The sequence below is a fragment of the Vombatus ursinus genome, unplaced genomic scaffold (assembly GCF_900497805.2).
Source record: "Vombatus ursinus unplaced genomic scaffold, bare-nosed wombat genome assembly UNPS02014803.1, whole genome shotgun sequence".
Lineage (NCBI taxonomy): Eukaryota > Metazoa > Chordata > Mammalia > Diprotodontia > Vombatidae > Vombatus > Vombatus ursinus.
Window position 1 is genome coordinate 5,751,626 of NW_020954581.1, and position 18,437 is coordinate 5,770,062.

The following is an 18,437-nucleotide window of genomic DNA, read 5'->3' on the forward strand; positions in this document are numbered from 1 at the left end:
GGCTATGAGTTTGGATATTCATATGTGTGTATGTAATTATTATTTACCAAAGGAAAAAATGCAATTGACAAAAATATCTCTTGTATTTCTGAAGGAAGAGAACTATAATCTGTTATAATTTTTCATTCTGAGACATAAGAACAAGAAATACATGTTTTGGCAACTAACTGCAACAAAACTAATCAAAGCCAGACAGAACACATTTGGGGGGGAAAAAACTATTAAAATAAGTAAACCACAAAATATATACTTGAACATTAATCAGGGACTACAGTATGTTGATTTCTCTTATAAAAATCACCATATTATTTATAATTCTAAGTCACCACAACATTACAAAATACTTATAAGTACTAATCACCCTAAATTACTATAAAAATTATAATGTTAGAAAAGAGCTGTTGGAAATGACTTTTTTTAATACTTTAATGTGCTACAGCTGTATGTGAATCCCATGGACCAAAATCTACAAAGATTCTAAGTACACTTCAAAGTATTTCACTACCCCCAATCCTTCATTATACAGATTATTTAAACATTGCCCATAGATAATCATGGATACTGAAGAACTGACCTATTTGTCAAGTAAGTCAATTTATAAGTACTGTACTCTTCTACATGGTAGAATGAGAGAGGAAAAATCTCAGGCCAAGCTGACTCTACTTGTGCTCCTATAGAACACTTACAATAGTATACAAGACAATGTGAAACTGTAATTCCCACATTTGAACAAAGACTCTTATTAAGAGCCCTCTGGGCATAATTAGAATATTTTCTTCAACATCACATATTTGTTTTGGTGACCTCAGTGCAAATGATAAATAGGACATAAACTATTCTAAATTATATACAGTACCCACTGTTCCGCAATTGATTGCAAAATAAGTCCCAAAAATGGATCAGCTAATGAATACCTCACATTCTGTAATCCAAAAATATAAGCTTCATGTAGAAGATAAGGGTTCTTTCCATTATTTTGATGTATCAGGTGAAGCATATATTTCCTTAAATATTCCATTTAATTTATAAAGAGCTTCTTCCATTTATATTTCAAAGTTTTGTTGTTTTGCTTATCTTTTTTGTTGTTGTTTTTGCTTTAAACAAAACACATGGACAGTAAATACTAAATTATATTCTCATTTCCCATTTCGAATGGAGTAGAATCTAAGGGTAAATATCTTAAACCTTTGGTTAAGGAATGTGTATGTATGAGATGACTTCCTAAAAGTGACCTGTTGTAAAAGATTATAAATAATAAAAAAATGATTAGGTCTAATAAGTTCTTGATTAGATTTGAGCTTTATGTCAATTTTGTCAAAAAGGCAAAGTGACACATAACTTATCTATCCATAAAGGAAGAAAACAAAAACAACACTGTTTCTATTCTGAATGGCTAAGACAACTCTGTATTCATTACACTCTAAAAGTAACAAAAAATTTTAAAAGCACAATAATTAATATATTTTTGGTTTTCTCTGAAATTGCAGGTTCTTAAGTTTGCATTCTAAGCACTTCCTATTATAAATATATATGTATATATATAAATACACTTCCCAAATTCCAACTTTGAATCATCATAATACTTACCTGATTATAAGATTCTTTTGATAATTTTATATTCTTAGTTTGTAGAATTCCGAGTCATGTTATTTTTAAGTATGGATTTTTTCAAGTTTCCAATATATTAAAAAACACAAACCTAAGTCTACCATTTATAATACTTTCTAATTTAATTTGGAGTAGATATATAAAATTATCTATAGCGGATTTATAAGTTTAAAATTATTAATCCACATAAAAATGCTTTCCACACATTTTACAGAGAAAAACCCTGTCTACTGAAAAAAAAGTAATCATTTTGCATTCTCCTCAAATGATATTTTTTTAAAAAAATCCTTTTACTCCCATATAGACTTGTTAATACATGAAAATTCATTCTACTTAAATATCATTGGCACAGATGAGCTGAGAACATAATCAGATTAGTTTTTAATAATTTCTTTTAATTTTAACAGTGTTCAGTTATGAAGCTTTTATAGTGAATTAAGAACAAGGGTCTGGGTAATTTTTGATAGAAAATGGCGAAATCCAAAATGACATTTAAGTAGTATGCAACTAATTTCTTTGTCATAAGTATTTCTTTAAAAAATTAAAACAAAAATAATTTTACAGCAGAAGTAAAACATGGGGGAAAACTTTTAATTGAGCTAATTTCTTTATAAAAGCTTTCCAATGCTATCATTATTATTATTTATTATTATTATTATTATTTAAAATATCCATCTCCTACCTTCAAGGTTGTGAAGAACTTATCCTAGCTCGATATTTCCCCACATCCATGCAGAAGTTACATGGACTTTCTGATACTTATGTGCTCCCTGGAACAGTTTGACTGGACTGAATATTCAAGTAATCCTCACCTCACAGTGAGGTGGGGGAGGATGAGAAGGAGGAAGGAAGAGAAAAGAGCTGGAAGACCACGTTCTATTCACTGCTCCACATTTTCTTTACTAAGAAACAAGCTAAGGTGTCACCATTTATCTTAATATTTCACAAGCAAATGCTGCAACCTCGCAAGGCCAGGGACCCATTAAAATCTCTATGTAAAAGTGGCATTTGTATATTCTGTATAAAACAAGCCATCATAATCCTATTGGAATGTAATTGCTGTGGCTAATATTCTTACCCTGTTATGAAAATACTACACATAAAATGTAGTACTGAGTTGTTAAGATAATACATGATCAAGCTGTGAGAGGGTAATACCGATACAATAGACCTTGCCAACGCCATAAATCTCTTTATTAGACAACAACCTATTACAGGAGATCTACTTAACTGTTTCCCTACTTAGAGGGCCATTTGGTGTAACAATAACAAGCTGACTTTTCACATTAGTAAGGATTAGCCAGTATAAATAATAAATTGCCACTGAGATGATGTTCAGTAAGACAGAGGAGAAAAAAACCCTTTCTGGGTATTTAAAAAAGAAGCTCAAAATATAAAGTCAATAGAAGTCTCTGATAAACTAAGTGAGGTAGGGAGAAATCAACATCTACATATTTCCCTGGACTTAAATGTGAACCAATATCTGAATACTAGTTCCATTTTATTTAATGAGCAAAGATTGAAAAAAACCAGAGCAATTAAAATGTACAAACAAAAATGCCAGAATTGTGTTACTACTTAGTCAATCACAAAATGTCTTACTCAGTACTGTAATTAATGTGAAATTATTTAATTTAATAAAATATCTTAACTCTTTTAGTTACTATTCTTTTATCCTCATCACATCATTCTTCCGCTAAATCCCTAAATCTGAGTATTTCCATACCAATTATGATACAGTTGCATTTAACTTCCCTAGAAATTAAGTAGCATAGTATTTACAAATTAGATTTTAACCCAGTGGTCTATGCTATGGCTACACTTCTTTGCACTTCCCTCCCCCACATTCCCCATTTCATTCTGCAGTTTACTAAACTGTTTATTGCTGGCTTTTAACTGGTAGCTTATGTAGTTAAGTGTTACTGCCCTAAATTGTCCCATTATCAGGAGTAAGTAATTAATCCAAAGATATCTGTTGATTTGTTGTTGGTTTTTTTTTTTTTAAACAAAGCATTTACCTACTAGCATCTGTAAGCAATCTAATGAAGATCTATTAATTAAATGTTGAGGAATTAAATCCACTCTAGTCTTACGTGCAGGCCTGTCAAAAAACATTTTACATCATCTGGAAAACTTTCTAGTAAAACTTTGTTGACAGTAGACAAAAGATGGCTCTATAGCCAATCTTTCTTCCTGAAGTTGACATAACCATTCCAAAATCATTCCATTAACCATTCCATGCAGATTTGCAGCTGTCCCTTCTTTTTCAATTGTATGTTTTCAGTAGCCACTTCATCTTTCCAATTTTGATCCTTTAAAAATTAACAACAAATATTTAATCTGAAAAAACAATATATTGTAAATACTTGATGTCTACAACATTTATTTTTCACTATCATTTCACTACTGTCGTAAGAGCTTTGAAAATTCTCTCCCTTGGAATAACATTTCTAGAAAACATGGGAAAGAAATATTTTTAAATGAAGTTAAAATTTTCCAAAAGAAAAGGATCCACTTCCAGAGGTCCCTGATTATTTTATCTCATATACAAGCTCCCTCTGCAGGTAATAAAAAGGGTTAGCAAAAATACGTGGGAAACGTAGGTAATAGCCAGGATAAAAAAGGCAGACATTTATCACCATTTGATAGAAATTTTCTAACAATTAGGTGATGAAAACAAGTTTGAGTAAAAATTCCTTTAAGACATTTAAGGCTGGCTCTCTATAACTATGCTTGTCATTACTCAGTTTCCTCAATGGTAACAAGGGGATAGATAATGAGAGTACCCACCTCCTATGGTGGCTGTAAGATTTGAAATGAGATCATATTTGTACTGCAGTGTCCAGTACAGAGCAGGAGCTAAATAAATGCTTATTCCTTTTCCCTTCTTGTCCTTGAGTGGAGGGAAGGGTTAAGGCAAAGTCATTCAAAAGCTGCTCCCATACAGTGTATCTTCATGGAAAAGAAAACATTACTGTGCTTACAAAGAAAGCAGGAGGCTGCCAAGACAGACAGACAGAACATCCAAGTTTATCAGATTTACCTTGAAATCACAAAATAAACAAACAAGGCTGGCACTCACACTCAATTTACAGCCAAAGACAAAAGGGAAAATCTTTAAGTTTTGAATCACAAAGTTACCAAAGAAATGTTGAAAGAAAGAAAACACAACACAAAAAAAACTAGACAATTCATATTGATCCCATTAAAGAGAAAAATCTGATTTTTACAAATCTTGACTTTATTCTTCCTGGCACATTTTCAGGGTTAGGTTTTTGTCATTTACAGTGAACCCTCTGCCAACCAAAATACTATAGATATACCTGACAGTTTTTTTTTAAGTTTGAATTAACTACATATAAGTTACTTCTGCAAGGGATGCATCCTCTGCTTCTTAGGCTATGTCTGAAGATTTGGAATACATTCAGGGTCTGGCTTGTTCATGCTGTTCTCCAGAGTGATGCCATTTTTCAAAGGACAAAAACAAGACAGAGTGAAACAATTTAAAATTTTAACAAATATGTCAAATTTTCTAAGTTTAAACACCTCAAAAGACAAACCCCATAACAATATTTGTTTCTTCCAGTGAAGAAGGATGGAAGGATGGAAGAAAGGAAGAGAGAGAAGAAGGAAGGAAGAAAAAAGAAAGGCAGGAAAAAAGAAAAGAATAAATGAATGAAACCAGGCTTTATTTTGCAGATTTCTTTTGCCCTTTAAAAAAAAAAGTTTTAATTTTTTAAGTTACAATTTACAGAGACAGGTTTGGGACTGTGATCTACATGTAGCAGCTGCCTAAAAGAAGTGAGACAACTCGCTATATTATTCTTCATCCATAGGGCGTATTGCCCATACAAGAAGGTCTCAACTAGAGAATTCTATATTCCTTTTCGACAGCACTGACAAAGAAGGGGCAAACATTAGTTCTATTAACGAACATGGAACCAAGGAAGGTAGAATAATAATTCAGAATTGTTATAATTTTCTGGCATACATGGATGGGTGAGGGGGATGAGGCACAGTAATCTCACTCCAAATTTAAAAACAACAGGGAAGATTTCAAACTTAAATTTCTTTATATTGTGTTCCTTCTATTCATTAACAGAACATTAACTCTGCCTTTTACCTTACTAAAACACTGTCAAACTGAATGGGAAAAAACCGTTTATGTGCATGGAAATAAAACAAATAGAAGAATTATACAATGTGGTACTTCTCAAAATTAGTTCCTAGGAACAAAGTGGCCTTATTAATCATTTATAACAAAAATTGTAATTAGAGGAATGTAAAAAGTGCCACTGTATATGGTGGGACTAAAGAAGAAAGAATGAAAGAATTAAGGAGTAAGTAACTGATATTAATTAACAGGTATTCATAAATCAGTAACAGCAAAAAGGAATAGAAAACTCTGGACTCTGTAAGTTGTTTGAGAGGAAGCATAAAATGAAAAGATTTTAGGGTCAAAAGAAGTCCTAGCTCTGAAGTTTAACACTTGTAACCCTGGGCAAAGCACTTCACCCCCTCTGGGCCTCGGTTTCCTCATCAGTAAAACGAGGTGGCCAGATGAATAGTAGCTAAGATGCCTTCCAGTTCTAAGACTCAGTGGTTCCAGAAGAGAAATTAAGGGATAAGAAAATGAAAGATATCAATAGGCTTTTACAAATAAATGATTTAAGAGAAACTGGTCACTTGCTTTCCTCTTAAGGCATTTTAAACAGAAGCAGTCTGCATCCTGTCCCACAAATTGGAGTCAAGGGTTCTTTGAGTAAATGTGACCTAACAGAGGCAGAAATGAAAAGGCAACTAATCAAATGGTCCATAGTCTTTCTCCAAGTTCACCCATTACACTGGGGGTTAATGTTACTTTTAATTTCATGTACAAATTAAGCGTGATTAAATGACTAAGATTACAGACCTAACTTTTTAAAGGAAACAGGGCCGTCCTATGTAGGACATCTCCCATTCACAACAAAGAAAGAGCTAGTAAAAAACAAGGTCACCCAACCCTCCCCCAGCTGCAAAGACCCATTTCTGACAGTAATGGGTGTTAGATTATTCTCTCACTTAGAGCTACGGCAACACTCAGGCTGAGGTGTTGACTGATATAACAATACCTCCCAAAGAAGGGCAAAACACAGGGATAGATAAATGTGTTTATGTGAACTATGAGCAAGAATTGATTCTTAAAACAAAATAATGTTCTCGCCTTTAAGATCAGTCAAATAAATGTCACCATTAAAACACACAGTGCTAAAATAGTAGCTTTGATTATATATCATACACAAAGAGAAATAGAACATTCTGACACAGAAAGGTACATTTTACTCAACACAATCTGTGCAAGCCGTCTTTCAACAAGATGAAATTAAATATCAAATTATTTACTTGAGTACTTTCTAAGAGATTATAATGGAATGCCATTCACTGTTTTTCCTTCTTTGTTAAGACTGGTAAAATACAGTCACTTACTAATTGGACCATGAAAACATTAAACTCCCTTTTTTCTCCTACTAAACAAACTACCATCATCTTTAAAGCCACATAAGGGCTGTGTTTCGTTCATCTTCAGGAATAAAAGGAAAAATTTTAAATGAAATACAAAAATTTGGGGGAGAATGTGAAAAATTTAACTTGTATCCATCATCTGACCCACAGAAATATTTCATTTTCATCCTTACTCTTTTCACTCTACCATCAGCTATAAAGTATCTTTTCCAAGTTGTTTAATGTGGTTTAAAATAGGGGTAAAGTTAAACTCTGGCCATATTTTCAGGAAAGTAATCTGTGACCCTGATTAAGGCACCTTTTAATCTTCTATTTCTATTTTTATTAAGGTACTCTCCCTACCTAAAAAAAGATCCTCAAAAAGTCTTTCAGTTTTAAATAGCATTCTTTTAAGGCAAATGATTACAACATTGAAATGTAGAGATAAAAAAAAAATGTAGAGATAGGGGCTTAATCCCTTTCTGTGAATTTTAATGTTTATAATATACTCCTCACAGACTGGAAAAATCAATGACAAAACCAACAGGGGCCCACTTTCCTCAGCCCAAGTTCTCCTGTCAGGCCATGATTAATGCTGTGCTCTGTAGAGGGAGACATTACATCCGGGCTAAAACAGACCTAAATTTTACCCTCAGGCAGAAATCTGATTTAAACATCTCTATTTGAAGTGACATTTGTCCTCTCTTTTCGACCAGTTTTTCCAGGAATCCCAGAAAGTTGACTTTGTGTCCCAAGAATAGTTCAGTAGAGGTTGGGGGTGAAGGGGGGAAGTTGTTTGTTTGTTTTTTTGGGGGGGGGGGTATGTAAAACATAACTATTCTTGTCCTCTAGTAAATCTGAGACCCAGAATGAATCAACCTGCTAATAAAACAGGTGTCCAGCTATTTTACTAGTGTAACTTACAGATGCAAGAATTCAAGACTGCCATTAACTAGAAGAGTCAAAGGCAGTCAACAGCCTAGAATTTAACTTCTGATAAACAAATGACAATAGATTTAGTTATTCTAAGTAAGAGTTCAGGTTTTTTACATTCAAAGAAGGAGTAAGACGATGTCACAGAAAGTCTAAGAAATGTAATTAATTTTATCTTTCGCCTCTCATTCACTGCTAAAATGTTTAAAATTCTGTTTATTAGACCAAAAAGTCTAGAAAGTGATTAATGCAACCAAACAGCTAAAGTAATCTGAGGGTTTTTTTTTTAATCATGACAGAATTTTTTTTTTCCTATTCTGTAAACTTCTAGGACTTCTCTATAATTGCTTCTGCTTTGGCTTTGTTTTTTGTTTTATCTTATAACCAAAAAAAAAGACAAAATAAAACAGTAGATGGGAGGGGAGTTGTTCAATGGATTTTTAGGGGGAGGGGGAGTATGTAAAACATAACTATTCTTGTCCTCTAGTAAATCTGAGATATTATTAAAGCAATTCAGTCACTCCTGGCAAGTTCCTCCTAACCAAGGTAATCTAATTTCTTTTGCTTTTCAGCGTAAATTGATTTTTTTTTTCTTTTAGCTGTTCTGGTAATTGAACAAATTTATACAACCGTGATGGGATTTTACTTACCACTACACAATGTATAAAATCCTCTACAAAGACAAAGTACATTACTTCATAAAACTGCATTTTTGTTGTAATTAAACAAATTGTATTTAAACTTGCTTTCTGCCTCCAAAGCTATCAATGGCATTTTGCTGTAAGCTACACTTACCTGCAGGGGTTAACTCCAGTGTAGTTACCTTCATTTCCTTCAGTTAGCCTGCACTGCTCCTGACTGTTACTGCTTTCTAATAATTTGGGATAAATAACAGGCTTGTAGAAATAGACTGATAGTTTAAAAAAAAAAAAAAGCCTGAAAAAAATGCAAATAGAATTTGTGACCCACTACTTGATTTTATTCCATAAATATCTCTGCCAAAATTCAAGAATCTGATAACGAACCCTTTTCTTAAGGAACAGTCACACACCTTCAAATACTAGTTTACTTATTAATATGAATATAGTACTTTAACATTTGGCAATAATAATAATAATATTTCCCATAAGTAAAGAAATCATGACCTGTTTTAAGTGTTTTAATTAAAACTGGGAAAATGTCAGTTTCATGTTGAGCAACTTGGAGGCATGCATTACACGTATTGCTCTTAATAGGACTTTAGGTCAATGAGGATAAGATTACTTGAGGTTTTCATTTGCCTCTTTCAATAATGACATATATATATCCTTATTCTAACCAAACCACCTCTCCAACCATTAAAAAAAAGAAAGAAAGAAAGAAAACAGGTTCAGATTCTTTTTTTTTAAAGGGCCTCCACAATCTTTAAGGAGATTTGGAGAACAAACTCAATTTAGTCTAATTATAGCAATCTAGAAGATTAAATCCTCTTACCCAGCCTATGAATCTTCAAGAATTGTTTTGAGAGAGATGAATATTTGGGTGCGGCTGTAAAGTTAGTAATTAATGTCAGGTAAGAGAAAAGTTAGCCAATCTATGATGTCAATCTAACTTCTGAATAAAAATGATTGAGTCATTCCCCAAAAGCCTTAAAAAACAGTTATCTGTTTAGGTAATATGACTGATATTTCAACAAATTTTGCAACTGGGTGTTACCTAAAGTATGAGCAAGATTTCAGTTCTATATCAGATAATAGCTTATTTTACACTTTAGCTGGTAAAGTCATTAATACCTATTTCAAAATTCTTAGCTTAAAGCTCTTTTTCCATCTTCTTTCAAATGACTATGCTAATTAGCAAAATCCTTTAAACTGTTAAAAAAAATATTCTAGGTCTTATTTCTGAAGCTCTCTTTATTTTGAAAAAAAAACTACTCATTTTCAGTTTTTACACCAAATTTCTCTACAAAAAAACAGCAGAAATTCTTTTTCTTCTAAATGTCAAACCTGGGCTTTTCCTTCAAAGCTCCCATCCAAACACTGTGGATTGTCATGATGTCAAGTGCACCTGAACATCCTCAGAAACTTTACAATTCACAATTTCCCAACAAGGCTGATTCTGGCCTCGTCATTTTTCAATTAGGTTTTCCTTCCAAATACCATTAAATTGAAATATTTAAACATAAATATAAGGTGGAGGCAAGAAATTTCATTTAAGTAAAAATATTTTTTTTCTCAATTGGTTCTTAGTGTGTTTACCTCTCAAGTGAAAACCCACACCTTGGCATAAATTACCATGCATTCTCTCAATCATAAATCATATTTGCCAAAATATGAAGTGTTATTTGAAGACTTAGCTATTTCCAACTCATTCCATTTTTTTTTTAAATAGAAGTTACCTTACACCAATGCCTTTGATGGGAAATGTTTTCTAAACAGGATTTTTATAAGTTTTGAAACCTTCAACCTTTCTTTTTCACCCCCCTCTCTCTCATCCCCAAAACCATACTACCTGACTTCAGGACATTAAAAGCTAGATCATTTATAATAAAACATAAAGAAAGTGTCTATAGTGATCCCCAAAATAGGACTATAACCTCTAAGTAAACTGGTTTTTAAAGCTCTCCTTCTTGCTCATTTTAAGGAAGGGAAACACCCAGAAGCCTGGTGCTAATGTCTCTGCTGATTGTGAAAATTACGGTCAGAAAATTCCAACTGCTTGCCTTAAATGAAGACTTACAGTGTTACATGTGAGATCTGTATCTTCACACAGGTTTTTATAACATTTAGAAGTCTTGTTGTCTGCTTTGATGTCAGCTCATTAATAAGTGGGAAGTCAAAAGCCAAGGAAAATTATATTTATTGGAAATTCTCAAGTCAAAACCTGAAGTAATTGGTTTGTCCTACCCCACATGATTCAATAGCCTGATTTCCCCAACTACTAGCTCCCAGAGCTATCAGTAGTTCTAAATTCGATTTCTGTTGCCAACACATTCTAACCCACAATGATTGAAAAAGGCAGCTGAAGTGCTGCTGCCGTACATTAATTTTTCTCTAAGTGGTCCAATTTTGTCATCTGAATGTTGAAAATCTTCTTTCCCCTGCATTTTACACCTTTAGAGATTTGTCGAAATCAGGATCACCTTCATATAAACTGAAGAGTAACATTTTCTAGACAATTTTTAGATTATCTCTAATAGCTCTAAAGACTAATGTGCTTGCTTTATTGCTCTCTGCATTCAAAGCAGACTAGTTAACAGCAACTTAAGTGTGATAATAGCAATCCCATCAATGTGTGCCTTTTATATCACAAAAAGGTACTCCTTTAGACAACAGAGGGGAAGCAGGTAAATTAACTCTCTAAAATTATTTCAGGGTAATGATATACAATTTGAAAGCCACTAAAAATCTCATCTCTAAAATACCCCCAAAAAACTGTCACCCTTTTAAACTGAAAGCTGACTAATGTTATGTAACCAACTACATCTTCCCTCCAAGACTGTTAGACTACACAGCTCAATTTCTTTATTAAATTAAGACCAGGGGATTCTTTTGAACATTACTAAAGAATGCCTATTACAATGAAGGCATATCAATTTCATGTTCAAAATCAACCAACCATCAAAGGCAAAACTATAAAAAATAAAAAGGGCTTCCAAATCTCAAAAGCTCTAAGAACTCACTTTTTTTTTTAGCTGAAAACTCCATTACATACAAACTAAAAGAAAAAAAAAAAAGACAGGGTTTCAATTTCTGCCAGAAATCTAAATCAGACAAAACTCTACCACCTCCTCCCCCAATCTATGAAGCATCTGCTGTCCAGAAAATGGCCCAAATTACCAAAATATTTTACTTGAGTCTTACTTTATGAAGATCGATTTCCTTTAAATGACTGAAATAGGCTAGGCTCCATCTCTTCAGAAACATAAGTAAGAAAATATAAAGCTGAACGGAGCGAATGAATCATAAATTGTGAAATAAATGTGAATGGTAAATATTGAAATACAAAGATGTGACATACCTAAAGAAGTAATGTGCAAAGCACTTTGCAGTCCTTAAAGTGCTACAAAATGTTATCTATTATTATTAAAGTTATTAGTGCTTGACATCACTGTTAAGACATTTAATCTCAGATACTAACTATCCATTACATATAATTCATAAGGTGTGGTATCCTACAGTTAGCCTCACAGACGTAAATACATGTAAATTTACAGTATGTTTGTTTATCTACAAATTTGAGTTTTCTAATGTTCAAGATAAAAATTATTTTTAATAGACTTGATATTAGCCTTTTTTTTTTCCAAGAGCCACCACGAAATTTCTATTGTTTTAGCCTAAATATTAAAGAAAAGTTACCTTGGTTTGGAAACAAGTGTGCTTTTATGTCAAGGTTTTCACTGTTTCATATAGTAATTACAAGTTCTTTCTTTCTCAGTCTACTAAAGCGTAAGCCATATCCAAAGTTCAGTTAAGAGAGGTCTCCTAAATCTGACTTAACAAAGAGAAGACACCAAAAACCAGGCAACAGTGACTGTCATAGAAGGACACCCTTTTTCTTGGAACAAACTATTTATCAATAGAAAATAATTGTCTCGCCGATTGCAAGGGCTTCACAGTAATAGACAATGTTTTTCACTCACATAATTACAAAACAGTAAAAGTTCAGAAACACAGCCTGAATCCACCTCCCCATTTTCCCCCTTTACAATTCTCACTGCCCTTTGGGCCTCTGCTTGGAAGTAAATGGAAGACAGGCTGAAGTTTTCTCAATTGAGCTGAAGCTAAGAAACCTTTGATATGCTAATAGTCCCCTTCAAACGGTAAGAATTCACACTTGCATTAATTCAAACAATTTGTGCAGAATGATGTGAAATGGCACCTCTTTTAGTGGCAAACAACAAAAGGAGAGAATGCGAACGTCTGAGCAAACCAAACAACAGAACATTTGTTCTGCAGGATTCTTTCCATCAAGCACAGAATTGGGGGGGGGGGGGGGGGGGGGGGGGAGAAGAGGCGGACAAAAGGGAGGAAAAAAAAAAACAAGCCTCAGTAAGCACCTGAACATAAGATTTTCTTATTAACACTCCCTCTATTAGAAAAACACTTCATGTAAAAGTTACGAAGTTGTCATTTGTCTAAGGCAGAGGACACAGTAAAGGTGTCCCATCACTCCTTAAATATAGTCTCCCTCGCTATTAAACAAACAAACCAAAAAAAAAAAAAGTGCACAATTCTGCAACTCCAAATGAAGTCCATCCGTCAGTTTTGTTTGCCCTGCTCCTTCCCTGCCTTCCAGAATTCGGCAATGCACTTGATTTCGTAAAAGCTATTCCCAACAGGTAATTATTTACCGAACGGCTGTGACTTCCTTTCAGTGGGCAGCTCGCGTCCAGCCCCCCGAGCAGCCTCGGTGGGGCCTGCTCCAAGCAGACTCTGACAGGCAAATGAATGAACCAACCGCGTCCAGAAGAGAGGGGAGGGAGACGCCGTGCGCGCGGTGAAGAATGCAGGGGGGAGCGCAAGGGAAGGCAAGGCAAAGACAAGGCTGCCTCAGTGCCTGGCTTTTGTAACGGGAACCATATGGTGGCTGCTGCTCAGGCTCGTCCAGGCTCCTTGGAGGAGCTGCTAAGAAGCCTGATCCCTTTCAAGGCACAGGGGAGCGGCCCCTCTCCCTCAATCCTTGGCAGCAGAAGAATAGAGTGCATAAAGAATAATGTAACCGCGGGATCGCGAAAGAGAGGCGCAAGGGGGAGACCGACACGAGGGGTAGGAGTGGAGACAAGGAGAGGAAGAGGTCCGCCCCTCAAAAAAGTGTCACATCAGGAGGACCAGCAGGTCTGAGGAGCGCGCTTGGTAGACCAGCCGCTACCGCCTTCTCCAGTGCACTAGCCCAAATCCCTAAGTCTGGAGTGAGAAACAAACTTTAAGAGTCCCAAGTGCCAGAGCTCGTGCGCCGCGCGCCGCTGGCTGCCGGCCCCCCTAACCCCCCACCTTGGCCAGCCTTGCCTTGCCTTGCCTTGCCTAGCCTTGCCTTGCCTAGCCTTGCCTTCCCTTCTCTGGCGTCTCGCCTTAGTACCGCCGCCGGAGTGGCCCCACAGCCAATCAAGTTCACCCGAGCCTGCAGCGCCCAGGCCCAGGTGTCTCCCGGACCAACGCAACCGTCCCCTCCCCTCCCCTTCCCTTGGCCCGGCACCTTCCAAAATCCAGCTCCCCGGGGACTGGCGGGGTTTTCCCTAGGCCCGCTCCTGACATCCTCCCCAACACACACAGACACACAGATACACACAGACACATACACGTCCCCTCCAGATCACTCCTAAGGGGCTCCAGCAGGCCGAGGCTGCCCCCCGACCCCGGCGTTAGCCAGACCTCCCCAAGAGGCATTCTCCCCGCCCGACGCCCCCGTTCCAGCCTCAGCCTCCAGCCCAGAGAGTTCCCAAGACCCCCCACCCACCCGTGGCAGCAGCAGCCACAACAGCAGCCCGCCGGCCCCTAATTGTTACCATGCCCGGCGCCCGCGCCCGCCCCGACCCGTCCACATCTGGCTACGTTTTCCAGTCATCTAGCCACACCAGCCAGCCAACCAACAACACCCCCCTCTAAAACCCGCAACAGCTCGCCGCCGCCCGCGTCGCCTCCCGCCCCCCAGTTGGCTCCGCCGCCTGACCCACTCCCCCCAATCCCAAGCTCCCCGGCCTCATTCCCCATCCCACCTTCCCTCCTTCCTCCGGGGTCGTCCCTCTCCAGCTACTTACTGGCCGGGATCAAGCGGTGCATGCACTTTGCAGAGCCTGTCCCGGCCAGCAACTCTGACCAGGCTGAGGGGGGTGGGGGGCGTGGAGGGGGTAGTCCTCCCCGTCTCCACTTCCCCCAAGGCCCACCTACTTACCCCTACCCTGACTCCCCCACTCCCCCCTCCAGCCCCCAGCTCACTTCCTCCTACCCCCGCCCAGTTTGCTGGGGGGGGGGGAAAGCATCCTTTACATCCCCCTAACAGGCGCGCGCGCGCGCACACACACACACACACACACACACACACACACACGCTTAAAAAAAAAAAGCAACAACCCTGCGCGCACACACACACACACACGCTTAAAAAAGAAAAAGCAACAACCCTGCGCGCGCGCACACACACACACACACACACACACGCTTAAAAAAAAAAAGCAACAACCCTGCGCACCCAATCCGACCCCCCAGCCCCGTGATTTATCCCCAGCGCACAACAATCCTCAGCTCCAGGAAAAAAAAAAAAAAGCCCAACGGCTGGGCCCGAGGAGTTTCTCTCTTCCTATTGATTTCCAAAAGGGACGCAGACGGGGTCTGGGGGAGGGGGAGAAAGGCAGAGAGTGAGTCCCGGGTCTCACCCTTGCCCCGGGCGAGCATAAACAAACAGGCGAATCTAAACTAAGCCAGAGCTCCCACCAGCAAGGAGGGAAGAGGGGGGGAAGGCTCCGACCCCTTAGAGCAGAGGCGAAAAGCAAACAGGTATGGATGGAAGCGAGCAAATAGCAGGCTCTGAAAGCAGCACATTGTTCGCAGCGCGCAGATCTTACCTCCGTCTCGGGGGCCAGACCCTGGGGAGATCGGTCCATCCACTGGGGGAGGAGGGCGGGGAAGCTAGTCAGAGAGGGGCGCAGAAAACCAAGGGGAGCCTGGAGGAGATCCGGGAGAGAAGGAGGGGAGAGGGATTCGGCTTCAGCCCGAGAAACCAAGGCTGGATAGGAAGAGTGGGACGCGGGAAGTGGGGGGGGGAGGCTCAGTCCAGCCGGGAAGCACGAGCAGTCTAGAGTAGGGACCAGGGGAGGCAGCTCTGCGGCTCGCCGAGCTGGGACACAAACACGGCTTCTGCTCCTTCTTCTTCTCCTTGTCCTTTTCCTTCTCCTCCTCCTCCTCGTCCTCCTCCTCCTCCACCTCTTCCTCCTCCCAAGCAGCCAGCGCCGGGCGGCTACTGGGGTTAAGTCAACATTTTCACGCAGTTTCCAAGACGCCGCTCCGAGAAAGAGGGATTTTATAAAAACATAACCCCCCCAGCCCCCACTCTGTCTTTTTTAAAAAAATTAAAAATCAAGACCCCCCAAAAAATGGGTGGGGGGAGGGAGATGAGGGGTGGTGGTAGATGCCAAGCCAAATCAGAGGTGAGCCGACTTCGGAGTCCCTTCTAAGCACAGATCGAGGGAGGGGGGGACAAGGAGACACACACCGGTACCAGCAGGGGCCAGCTCAGTTTGGTAAAGCAAAGCCCCCTCCTTCGGCCCTTCGCATCGACCTAATTTACATCTCCCTCGAGGACATTCTGGCCTCTGGCATGAGACAGTTGCAAACCCTCCTCACATTTCTCATCTTCTTTCCCGATGCTGGTGCTGCTGCCCCATGAAAGGCTGAAGACCAGGAATCAAGCTCAGGAAAGCAAACAGTGAAATTCAAAAAAAGAGAAAAAAAGGGGGGGGGGGAATTCTAATAAATGCAACACAACCCAGAGAAAGGGGGGGAAATGCCCTCCCCAACAATCTCAAGGAATTCTACGGCCAGCTCCTTATTTCGCTCCTGCACCTCCGTGTGTGAGAGGAGAGGAGAGAGGGGGAGAGAGAAAGAGAGAGGGAGGGAGAAGGAGAAAGAGAGAGAGAGAGAGAGAGAGAGAGAAATGGGGGAGTGCTAAGTCCTGACACAGACTCTCCACAAGGTCTGAACTGGAGTCACCTCCAGCCTCCTCCTCCTCCAGTCTCCACCTCCCACCCTCTGAGTTCAGCTAATCATATAAACATATTATCGTGTACAGCGGCAAAGGACAAATCTCTCCCTCCTGATTTTTCCAGCAAGGGGCTCGGGCAAACTCAAAAGAAGATTACAGGCAGCTAAGTACCCAACGTGGAGCAGATAATCTATAAGTCAATGCCACCCAATGACCATTTTCCACTCCATTTGAGCAGCTGCTGCTGCTGCCGCTGGGTGCCTTAGCTGTGAAGGGGGGGGGCAGGGGGGACCTACAGAGGAGGTGGGGAGGAGAGATTGGGTTGGCGGGGGAAGGTAGGGGAGGAGGGCCGAAGGGGGACACTTACGGGGCTTGAGCCGGTTCTGGTGGCGGCGGCGGCGGCTGCGGCTGCTTGCTGCATAAGCAGCCGCGGCGGCAGCCCCAGCGAGCCGGAGCAGCGGGAGGACAGGCCCCGGCGCAGCCAATGGGGCTGCCGCAGGACTTGTCCCGGCGGCGGCGGTGGCGAGGGGCGCGCGCGCACTGCCGCGGAACGCGCCCGCCTGCCCCCCCCCACCCCAGCCCCTCTGCGGGAGCTCCCCTCCATGGCCTTGGCCCGGGTGCGAGACCAGAATACCCGCTGCCCGGCAAGCCCTCTGCTCGCCGCCTCTCCTCTCCGTCCGTCTGTCCATTCTCGGCGCTTTTTTACCCACCCCGGATGCCCCTATTCCCTTGTGCGCACGCATTCTTGCTTTTTTGTGAAATTCTTTTATTCCGGGCACCGGGTGAAAGGGGTTCTTAAGAACCCGACACGCGCAAAGCTGGGCAGAGCCAAGTGCTGCTGCGGCCTCCCAAGCTCCGGTGGTAGCCGCCACCCCCAGCCCCCTACGTTCCTCCTGCTACTTTTCCCGGAGACTTTAATTTGGACATCCCCTGTCTCCTCCACGGAAGCTTAACGCCCTCCGCCCCCTTACACACCATCCCACCGCCACCTCCAGGTCGGGACTAGTGCTGGGAGCTTCAGGCCCCCGAAAGTTTTAGTTTTCGTCCCCCTCTTCCTTTTGTGTGCCTGAATGCCAGGACAAAGAGAACGTGCTGTGGCTGTATGTGCCCGGGTCGGACTCGAGCGCGAGCTGCCCGAGCAGGGGACGCTCGGGGGTTAATGGCATTTGGATACCTGAGATTTCCGGCTAGCTCCTTAATGAAAGATAGATATTTTTTTAATCACGATGACTTTTTTTTTTTTTTTTTTGGTTCTGCAGTTACGTAGAGCCGGCTAAACATTGACACTGTTGACAATTTTTCACTGAAGTGTTGTGTTTGTTTCTGATTAAACCCACCAGGATAAGCAAAGGAAGGAAAAGAGACTACAAGGCGCTTGGCTCTCAAATGCATTCATCGTTAGGTGTTTTTTTTTGTTTTTTTTTTTTTCTTCTGGGTCTGTTTCCTTCATTTCCTTACATTGAAATTGCTTTTGCTCTTGTCCACTGAGCACATTTCTGTTAGCAGTGTCAGCAAACAGTCAAGCCCAACAAACCAGGGACCCAAACTGAAGAGCACAGAATAAGATATAGCAAATAACCCTTGAAAAACAAAATGCAAAGCAAAGTTTCTTTATGCATGTGGGAAATAAGTCAAACCTTGATTTTTTTTTAAGTTTCAAAATGACTGAGTTTTTAAATAAAATCGTAAAGTGAATAATAGTTTCAAGATGCATTTGGTAATAATTTACCTGGTTCTAA

The 18,437-nt window shown here is 39.9% G+C and overlaps 1 protein-coding gene across 8 annotated transcripts in view; it reads right to left on the reverse strand.

The window, feature by feature from the left end:
- Positions 1 to 18,437, reverse strand: part of ADGRL2 (adhesion G protein-coupled receptor L2) — an 834,153-nt gene that overhangs the window by 211,342 nt on the left and 604,374 nt on the right. Inside the window, exon 1 of one of the 8 annotated variants that reach the window (XM_027873934.1) lies at positions 15,563 to 16,653. The exons of 2 other annotated variants lie outside the window; for them this stretch is intronic. The gene's annotated coding sequence lies outside the window, so the exon portion shown is untranslated. Of the gene's footprint in view, positions 1 to 15,562; positions 16,660 to 18,437 lie in introns of those variants that run through there. 5 more of the 8 variants (XM_027873938.1, XM_027873939.1, XM_027873940.1 and 2 more) reach the window with 5 other exon arrangements.